Below are 10,804 nucleotides of genomic sequence, written 5' to 3'. Positions count from 1 at the left end.
ACACGTCAGCATGGTTAGATAATGCTAAACACAGAGGTCACGTGGAGAGAGGGTCTAGCAGACTCCTTGGTTGACCTTCTAAGGTCAGGGATTTGACAGAACTCCTTTCCCGTGGCCACTTTAATGCATTTCACTTACTAGTTTGCTTTTTAAAAGTTATTAACCAGTCAACCAGCCATGCAAAATGCTGTGTGATCTGCACCTTTGAGGCCAGAAGCATGGCACAAAGGTGGTGCCTGCCCTCATCATTTAGGTGGGCTCAGCAGGGTATCAGGGGCTTGTGGGGAGTGGGAGGAGGCTGGTAGGAGGAAGAGTAGTGAGCAATCCAGTGTGGGGAAAGTGGAAACCCTGGGCCATTTCACTGTTAAAGAGAGGACCCAGCTCTGTGAAGTGTGTGCTGTAACTGGGGCTTCTAAGTAGAGGCGGTAATGAAGGTCAGCTGGAGTATAGAGTGGTTCAATGTCAGAGATTTGCTGGGGATACAGGGGACGGAGCCTGGCCAGAGTTGGGCAGGGTGCCAGGACCCTGGAAGTCATCTGCCTTGGTCCTGATGGGCTCAGGAGTTAAGCAGGGCCGAGTATGCTTGCGGGAGGCCTCACTGGCCTAACCTAAAAATTAACTTAGGGACTTCCCTGGTGGTGCAGTGGTTAAGACTCTGCCTGCCAATGCAGGGGCACGGGTTCAAGCCCTGGTCCGGGAAGATCCCACATGCCGCGGAGCAACTAAGCCCGTGTGCCACAACCACTGAGCCTGTGCTCTAGAGCCACGAGCCACAACTGCTGAGCCCACGAGCCACAAATACTGAAGCCCGCGGGCCTAGAGCCCGTGCTCCACAACAAGAGAAGCCACCGCAATGAGAAGCCCGTGCACAACAACAAAGAGTAGCCCCCGTGCGCCGCAACTAGAGAAAGCCCGTGTGAAGCAACGATGACCCAATGCAGCCAAAAATTAAATAAATTAATTAATTAAAAAAAAAATTAACTTATACAACCTAACATCCAGCATCCTAGGACAGGCTGGCATTGAGAGGCAGGATAATGGAGCGGTTGAGAGCACAGATGTTGGTGCCAGACTTCCAGCGTTCAAATGCTAGCTCTGCTGCTCACTAGCTGTGTGACCTTGGGCAAGTCACTCCACCTCTCTGTGCCCCTGTCTTCCCAGGGAGGGATAAAAGTAATACCTACCTTATAGGGTTGTTTATGAAGATTAAAGGAGTTAAGATATGCAAAAGCACTTAGAACCGTGCCTGGCACCTAGTAAAGTGTTGAGATTTACCTGTTATGATTAAATGGTGGGCTTAGAGGACAGATCCGTGAGCTGCTGGGCACTGAGAGCTGCTGGGGTGCTGGGTAAGCAGTGGGGAGGAGGGGGGCTCCAGGGCAGGTGGGCAGGAGCAAAGGAGAGAGGGAAGGGACTCTGCCTGTGGGCAAGCCAGGGAGGGGAGAGCTGGATCTTGAACTCCACAGACACCCCACCGTTTTTGGAATAGGGAAGGTTGCAGAGCCCCGTTCCATGCCAGTAGGCCCAGATCACAGTTTGCTCCTGTCTCCCTAGGAAAAAGGGGGTCATGGCCATGTTCACACCCCTGTCCCTAGGTTACCTGAGTCCCCCTCCTGGCCTCCTTCTCCAGCGGTTCCCATGTGTCTCTCATCTGTTCTCTTTAGAACAGTCACAAAAGTTTCAACTAAACCTAGTATCAGGTTATAATTGTTTTTCCTGATGACTCAGCTTGTTTTCCCTTTTTATTTTCTGCATGAGAAAAGGGAAAACCTTCCCTAGGATCACTGAACACAGCCTTCCTTTCTCTTGATAATAGCCTGGTGAAGGTGGGGAGGGGGTAGTGCCCGGAAACTGCCAGGCAAGTAGAGCTGACTGTCCACACGTCACAGTGTCCAGAGGCTTCCGTGTCCCCGTGTCCCCTGCTACCTGGCCTGTCGGCACCAGCTCCAGGGGGCTCTGCGTGCTCACTGGCCCAGCTTTCAGAACCAGCCCCCACCAGCCAGCCCGGTGGGGGGCTTCAGCTCCATCCCCCCATGGTGACGTGGCATCTGTTTCATCTCAGTATATAATTAGCTAAAACTAGACCAAGTCACTGCTTTTAACAGCCCTTTTGCCTCCTGATCCTACCCACTCCCATTTTTGTTTTGGAAGGATCTTCCTTTCCACTTCAGGGTCCAGAAATATATATTTGGTTTTGTTTAAAAATTGTCTTTTAAGAATGTCAATGCGACCGCCTTACTCTAACTCTGCCAGCGCCCTCCTGCCTCTTTTTCTTACCTGTGCCATTTCCTCTCTAGGTCGTGTCCTCAGCCCTGTGCTTGGGTATGAAAGCATCCTGGACGTTGGGCATCTAGGTCTTCCCACCTCTCACCTCCACTTGCGTCCCTCTGTCTTCTCTCAGCACCACCTCTGGACCAGTTCGGTGGACCCCAGCCCTTGGTTCAGACCTTTCTGTTTTGGGGTCACACGGCAGCTTGGTGTGTTAAGGGCAAACGTCACTGGCATCTAGGTTCCCCACACACTGCTTTGATGTTCCCTCGTCAGCAGCAGCCTCAGTCCCTGTGTCACACTGAGAGCCAGCCCCTATTTCATAATCACTATTAACTTTAAAAAGTAGGTCCATATTTGGCACTGCCCACTCAGCACGAGGTGCTAAAGTCTGCACTCTTGCCTGCTAGGTTCTTTGTGAGTCTGAGTCAGCTCCTTACTTTCCCTACTCCGTCTCTAAAGGTGGCCTCTGCTTCTTTTCCTGGCTTCACAGTCTGGGTGAGGAGAAAGGTAGTGAGATGCTCCTAAGACCAAAGTCATGATTGCTCCCCTTTCCTGAGGGTCTCCAGACACAGGTTCAGGGGCACGTGTAGGTAGTGCATGTTTGTATGTTCTGAGGGGAGAAGTGATTCCACAACAGAAAGAAGTGGCCTCACAAGAATGAAAGGACAACTTCAAACATGCTGTCAGGAACGCATCAAATGACAGCGATGAAGTAACCCTTCAGGTCATGCCTGGCAGCCAACTGATCCTGGGCAGGGGAAACCAATGGCCAAAGAAAGGAGGAAGCACACCTGAGCCAACTTGCTCACGAGCTGCAATATGCAAATGTGGGTACAAAGCAGTTACTTAATTCCTGCACCTGTTCTGACTCAGCACATGCTTGAAGTATTTTTTTATTTTTATTTATTTATTTATTTTAACATCTTTATTGGAGTATTATTGGTTTACAATGTTGTGTTAGTTTCTGCTGTATAACAAAGTGAATCAGCTATACGTATACACACTTGAAGTATTGGGCCAGGATTTGACAGGATGCCAGTGCTGGCAGCACACGCAGAAAATTTCACGGTGACACCACCCAGATGGTGCCAGGGAAGGGACACAGAGCCCAGTGGGCTCTGCCTGCAGCTCTGGAGGAGAAGCCTTCCTCCTGCCTGCAGGGAAGACTTGGGCTGACACCTGGCTTCCCTGGAGTAGCCTGCAAAATATACTAGCGTGGACCTGACGTTGAAAAATTTGCCAGTTGTAGATTTTCAAAGTGTACCAATGGGGTTTGGGTTTCATGATTGCTGCTAAAAAAATGTGAGCAACTCGCATGACTATATTCAATTTTCACTGATTTAATTACTGCTAAGAAAAGAAACTGCCAGATGGAAAAGACACCGGCATCACATTTCTCACGGTGTTCAAGTTGGCATCAGCATCGATCAAAACCTTGCAGTGGCCTCTCGTTTCCATCCATGGTTTTAAAGTGACTGTACTTAGTTGACTTATTTGTGATCTCCTCTTCATTACTGTGTCTTGCACAGTATCAGAAAAGACCTGCCTGTGGCTGTTTATATAAATCTTCAAGTTCAGTATCTTGTGAGCTTCCAGAACTTTTGTTGTCAGAATATGGTAGTGCTTTAAAAATGCATGTGGGAGAAAACCTTGAAAAGATGGTAGACTCGTTTATAGAAGAGGTAGCAAACTATGACCTTTCTGGAACATAGAAAAAAAAATGTATGCATCTGCTTTAAGCAGCTTTTTATTAGTGAAATGCACGGCTTGCTTTATCAATAGTAAAACCTAAGCCTTGGCAGCAGTTTTAATTCTCCAGGGAGCACAGATTATGTTCAAAGGGCTAAGATGGTTCATGGTAAGATCAGAATGGGTTACGGAACAATTAGAGAGAAAACTCAACTCAAAATAAATGTCGACTGAGTGGTTCTAGGACTGAGCGCTGTTACTGGCGGGTGGGGTGTCTAACATTTGGATGCATTTGAATTATCGTCACAGAGTGAGAGAGGACCTTAGCCGTCATCTTCTCTCTTTTCCCCAGCCTCTCCAGTCCTGGAACCTCTGACAGCCTATATGGTTGACCTTGCCCAGGACCTCACAGGCAGCCTACCTCGTGGATGCTTGCCCAGATCTAAGCTTACACGGTTTCCCCGTGGCCTCTAAATACCCAGCCTTCTCTCTGAATGGCCCAGAGTGAATGCATGTCTATAAGACAGGTTTTCTAATACCTGAAGTTAGGTCTCTTGTGTCTTCCAACTTGGCTTTTCCTTTTTCAGGCTGATTCTGTGGATCTGGATCCTTCTGAGGTGGCTCACTTAATCAAAGAGAATGAACTTCCTGGAGAGAAGAGAACAGTGCTTCAGCCAAGCAAAGAGTAGTAGCTGTGCTTCTAAACTAGACTGTCCAAAAAGCCCATGAGCATTTTCTAGACCAGCATCCCATCTCATTCAGCCTTTCCTCCCTTTCAGAGTTTCCAGAACTTTCACCATCCTGGAGGTCCAGCACTAGCTGGCATCAAGTAACCAATGGTCTTAAAAGGGATAATAATATTCCATTGTATCTATACATATATACACACAGCATTTTGTCCATCTGTTCGTCCACTGATGCATGCTTGGATTGCTTCCACCTTTGACTCTTGTGAATAATGCTGCTATGAACGTGGCTGTACAAATATTTGCTCAAGTTCCTGCTTTCATTTCCATGGGGTATATACCCAGACGTGGAATTGCTGGATCATATGGTAATCCCATGTTTTGAGGAACTGTTATGCTGTTTTCCACAGGAACTGCACATGATCATTTTTTTTTTTTTTTTACTGCATATGCTATAGTATAACTATAACAATTTATTAGATATTACCAAACTTTTTTCTAAAATTATACACACACACACACACACACACACACCCCTACCAGCAGTGATCCAAATCTTTGCCAACACTATTACAAGATTTCTTAATTTTGGCAAATTTAGTGGTTTTAAAATGATTATTTTATCACGGTCTTAATTTTTATTTCCCTAATTACCACTGCAATTACTCATTTTATGTCTGTAAGTTTTGTTTTTCATATGGAAGTCTTTAATCCATTAAGAATTAATTTCTGTGTATGGTATATAATAGAAATCTAATTTTACTCTTTTTTAAAAAATTGATTTATTTTATTTTTGGCTGTATTGGGTCTTTATTGCTGTGCACAGGCTTTCTCTAGTTGCGGCGAGCAGGGGCTACTCTTCATTGCGGTGTGCAGGCTTCTCATTGCAGTGGTTTCTCTTGTTGCAGAGCACGGGCTCTAGGTGTGCGGGCTTCAGTAGTTGTGGCTCACGGGCTCAGTAGTTGTGACGCACAGGCTTAGTTGCTCCGCGGCATGATCTTCCCGGACCAGGGCTCGAATCCGCGTCCCCTGCATTGGTAGGCGGATTCTTAACCACTGCGCCACCAGGGAAGCCCTTCACTCCTTTTTATGTGGATAACCAAGTGTCCTGGCTCCATCCTTTTCCCACAGCCACTATCTCATATGTCAAGTTTCCATATATGGTTGGTCTGCCTCTGAGCTATTTGTTCATTTGGTTACTTTGTCAACCTACGTTAATGGCATCTGTTCTCTTTATCAGGAGGGGACAGTGAGGTATTGAGAGAGACTGATCCTGGGTTAACTGGGCACTTATTGTCCGGCATTGTAATTGCACCTGGGTATGGATGAGGTGGTTGGAATTGGCCTGCTGGTTGAATAAACTCCATGCACTCATGGAGCTCAAAGATACACATATTTAAATCCTGATGATGTAACATGGCAAGTGTGGTAATAGAGGAATAGCTGACATGATATGAGAAAAAAACAGCAAAGAAACAACTAACTAGTATTTGGGTGTCCAAGAAGGTAACAGGGGGGTGACCATTTCAAATGAGCTGAGGTCTAGAGGTACACAAATTTATTATCAAATCCCAGTGCTCCTACTTATTAGCTGTGTGACCCTGACAAATTCTCAAGACATCGTTGAGCCTCAACTTCCTATCTATTCAACAGAGGTAATAATAATACTTACCTCAGAAGGTTGCTGGGAAGATTAAAACAAACCATATATCAGGAGCACTTAGCCCAGGGCCTGACACAGTGGAAGTACTCAATAAATGTACACCTATCAATTCATTCATCCAGTAATATTAACTGAGTACCTACTATGTGCCAGACATGGTAATAGGCTATAAGTACAAGTGTGAGAAGGCAAATGGTCTTTGCTCTTAGCTTTTGGTCAACCAGGATACACATATGCTTATAAAATATTCACACAAATATATCATTACAGATTTGATGAGTGCTATAAAGGGAAATTATAGCATGCTAGGATAGAACAGAAGAGGGAAACCTGATTTATGATGATTGTTTTTATTACTACACATTTCTGAGCTGGGACTTGAAGGATGGATAGGAGTTTATGGGCACGGCAGGCGGGGATGGCCATTCCAGGCAGACTGAACTTCAGAGGAAAAGGCATGAGATGCGAAAGCTTTTCTCTAGGTCAGGGGCAAGTGCCTGGGTCCCCCTCACTGCCCAAAGACTTAGAGGGATTCCTCATGTCCACCTTTCCCAGGGAACAGGCAGGAGAAGAAGTTGAGTGCCTGTGGCCCCCAAACATGTCTGGTGGCTCAGTGAACCCTGATCTTTTGTCAGTGTGATAAACTGTTCTCAATCCACTGACCAGCTCCTTGGTAATACTGGGCTGAAGATAAATGGTGAAAATGGCTTAGAGGAGCTGGATTACAGTGAAGTCCTTTTGATGTTAGTGTTGGTCAAAAAAGTATTTAGGACTGACCTCAGTTTGGCACTCCAAAGCTCAAAGATAAAAAGAAGTGCTCAGAGGAAAGAAAGTAAAGTGATTAAAAGATTTTCCAAGATGTATGTGAAGTATTTTTACAAGCTAATGGTGAATACTGTTCGCCATTTAGAGCAGATGGGACAAAGAGTTATATTTGCAAGAAGGGAAATACAGATGCTTGCGAGGAGTTTTTCTGGAACAAGTACAATTCAATAGTTCTCAAAACTGCAGTGTATATCAGGGTCCCCCCAGGAGCCTGCTAAAAATTTAGACTCCCTCTGCAGTGATGGCCATAGTCAGTGTGCTCAGGAGTCTGCATGGGTTCTCTCCCAGCCAGAGAGCCCTGCTCCGCCCACTCCACACCGCAGCTTAGCGCTAGGTCTGGGGCAGACGCGTCCTGGGAGAAGTTTGCCACAGAGGCAGCCCAGATCCCAGGGGGCAGCACAGCCACCTCAGTTCCTGCAGCCACTACACCCGACCCACAGCCCCAGGCTACTCCACACCACAGCCTTGCACTAGATCTGGGACAAACACAACAGAGAAAGGGTTGTGACCCTGGGCAGCTTCTGAGCGGAACTGCAGCTGCCTGTGTAGGCAGTGCATAGGTCCTCACTTGCTCCAGCATCACCTCCTTTGGGGCAGGGCTCACACTCAAGGGCAATGGAGCCTGACCGAACCCAACCCTCAGGGCTTCTAATCCAACAACTGGGGGGGCAGACCCACCCCTGCCAGGGTGGCAAGAGAGGAAGCCCCATCTCATATCCTGCACAGGCTCTAGATACTACAACACCTACCACACCCCTGTCCAGGGGATAACAGCCAACACCCTGAGGAAAGATGTGACTGGTGTCCATACCAAAACCAGCCCTTGCATGAAAAACGTGGGACATACGTAGTCTACACAGGGATGTTCTCACATAAAAAACACCCCTTCAAGACCACAGTAGATAACTGTTTCTCTTAAATTCATAGAGACAGAGAAAGTTAAGTAAAATGAAAAGGCAGAGGAACTACACCCAATCAAAAGAACAAGAGAAATCCTCTGAAAGAACAAATTATGAAACAGAGCTCACCTGTCTACTAGACCCCAAGTTCAAAAAGGTGGTAATAAAAATGCTAACTGAATTAAGAAAGATTATCAATAGAAACACAGATCACTGTAACAAGGAACTAGAAACTATAAACCTGAACCAATAAAAAATAGACAATTCAATTGCTGAGATAAAAACCAATCTAGAAGCAATGAATAGCAGACTAAATGACACAGAAGAGTGAATAAGTGATCTGGAAGACAGGACAATGCAAATCACCCAAACAGAAGAGCAGACAGAAAGACAAATGAAAAAAAAAAAAAGAAAGAAAGAAAGCAACATATAAGATCTATGGGATAATATAAAACATGCCAACCTATGCATAATAGGGGTTCTAGAAGGAGAAGAGAGAGAGAAGGGGATCAAAAAATGTATTTGAAGAAATTATGGCTGAAAACTCCTCAAACCTAAAGAAGGAAACAGATATCCAGGTACGGGAAGCACAGAGGGTCCCAAACAAGATGAACCCAAAAAGACTACGACATATTATAATTAAAATGGCAAATGTTAAAGAGAGGATTCTAAAGACAGCAAGAGAATAACAAAGAGTCAGTTACAAGGGAACTCCCATAAGGCTATCAGTTGATTTCTCTGCAGAAGCTTTGCAGGCCAGAAGGGAGTGGCATGATATATTCAAAAAACTTGCAACCTAGGATATTCTACCCATCAAGATTAGCATTTAGAATAGAAGGAGAGGTAAAGAATTTCTCAGACAAGCAAAAACTAAAAGAATTCAGCAATACCAAATCTACACTAAAAGAAATATTGAAGGGTCTTCTCTAAATAGGAAAGAAGGGCATCTGGCTGCAAGATTGGCCCGTCCATCCTCAACAGCGACCTGGCCAGTTTAGGGGCTGAGTGCCTCCGGACGCTGGACTCTGGGGCCGATTATCTGCACCTGGATGCATTTTGTTCCCAACATCACCTTTGGTCACCCTGTGGTAGAAAGCCTCCGAAAGCAGCTAGGCCAGGACCCTTTCTTTGACATGCACATGATGGTGTCCAGGCCGGAACAGTGGGTAAAACCAATGGCTGTAGCAGGAGCCAATCAATATACTTTTCATCTCGAAGCTACTGAAAACCCGGGGGCTTTGATCAAAGACATTCGGGAGAATGGGAATGAAGGTTGGCCTTGCTATCAAACCAGGAACTACAGTTGAGTTTTGGCACCATGGGCTCATCAGATAGATATGGCCTTGGTTATGACAGAGGAACCTGGGTTTGGAGGGCAGAAATTCATGGAAGATATGATGCCAAAGGTTCAATGGTTGAGGACCCAGTTCCCGTCTTCGGACATTGAGGTTGATGGTGGAGTAGGTCCTGACACCAACCATAAATGCGCAGAGGCAGGAGCTAACATGATTGTATCTGGCAGTGCCATTATGAGCAGTGAGGGACCCCAGATCTGTGATCACCTGTTAAGAAATGTTTGCTCAGAAGCTGCTCAGAAACATTCTCTCGATCAATGAAAGCACAAGGAGTCCAGTGTTTCTGCTTATGAGATCTCCTTTTTACTGGAAAACAAGAATATTGACTACCAAATCGTACCACAGTTGAGGCAGTGCTGCTTTTCTGAGCAATTATTCAGTGACTAAAATCCATTTTGCAGAATTTCCAAGAGGTTAGAAATTGGTGTGTATTACATTTTCAGTGATGGAATTTAAAGATTAGTGTGGTAAAATACCATTTTTACTGGGAGACTTGATTTTTATAAAGAGTAAAAATATGGCTGTATCAAGGTTATGAACAGAAATGTGTCTTAATGCCTAAGGAAGGCATATTAGCTACTATGAAAAAATTTTTTTCTGAATTTCTAAAAAGAATTTTCTTTGCTTCTTGGCTTTTCTGAAAGCAAAGGAAGTCCGGTTTTTCCTGTTTCATGTCATTTTGATTTGTGTATGTGAGTGATAACTAAGTTTGGATCTGGCTGGGATGGCTCTTCTAGCTTTGAAAACATCTATTTTTTACTTTGCACCTTATATTTGATACATAAAAAAACCAATGTATTATGAAGTCCAGGGATTTTCAGGTGGTCTGTTGTAAAACGCAAGCACAAGTTTTATCAGGGTGTTTTCTTTGTTAGCTTTGCTCTAGGGGCAGGTTATTCAGTGGTTCTTCCCCCACCCCCCACCCACCCTCCACCAACCCCATTTCCCCTTTTTCTTAATCACACCCACTATTCTTAAGGACATAAAATGTTTTCCTAGCTCTATGCTAAAAGGAAAGGAAGGCCTCTATTTGGAAGTAATATTAAGTTGAATCCTGACTCTCTTCCCCTTTCTATTTGTTTGACCTTAGCAAACCAATCCAACCAACCTCTCTGAGCTGATTATTACCTGATTTATATATTGAATGTAATCATAACAACAGTGGGGGGTTGTGTTGAGGATTAAGAGATACTATTAATTATATACATAAAGCTTCCACTACTATTCCTAGAATTGTAGGGTAGTAGAATTTGAGGATGCTCAATACAAAGTAGCTATCATTATATAAAATTATGCTTTGTAGATTATAAAGTATCTCATTAAACCTACAAATCAGTCCTAAAAAAAAAAAAAAAGGAAAGAAGCAAGACTCTATAAGAAAGGGAAATCACAATAGAAAAGGCAATATATGAAAGG

The 10,804-nt window shown here is 44.8% G+C and overlaps 1 pseudogene across 1 annotated transcript; it reads left to right on the top strand.

Moving 5' to 3' along the window:
• Positions 1 to 734: 734 nt before the first annotated feature.
• Positions 735 to 10,769, top strand: LOC309665522 (ribulose-phosphate 3-epimerase pseudogene; annotated as a pseudogene). Its single transcript has one exon. The product of its transcript is annotated as a ribulose-phosphate 3-epimerase pseudogene (transcript).
• Positions 10,770 to 10,804: the final 35 nt, after the last annotated feature.

Source organism: Balaenoptera physalus (assembly GCF_965194825.1).
Source record: "Balaenoptera physalus genome assembly, chromosome: 8".
In the NCBI taxonomy this organism is placed as follows: domain Eukaryota; kingdom Metazoa; phylum Chordata; class Mammalia; order Artiodactyla; family Balaenopteridae; genus Balaenoptera; species Balaenoptera physalus.
Note: the sequence above shows the minus strand (reverse complement) of the source record. Positions and strands in the feature narration are given on the sequence as shown.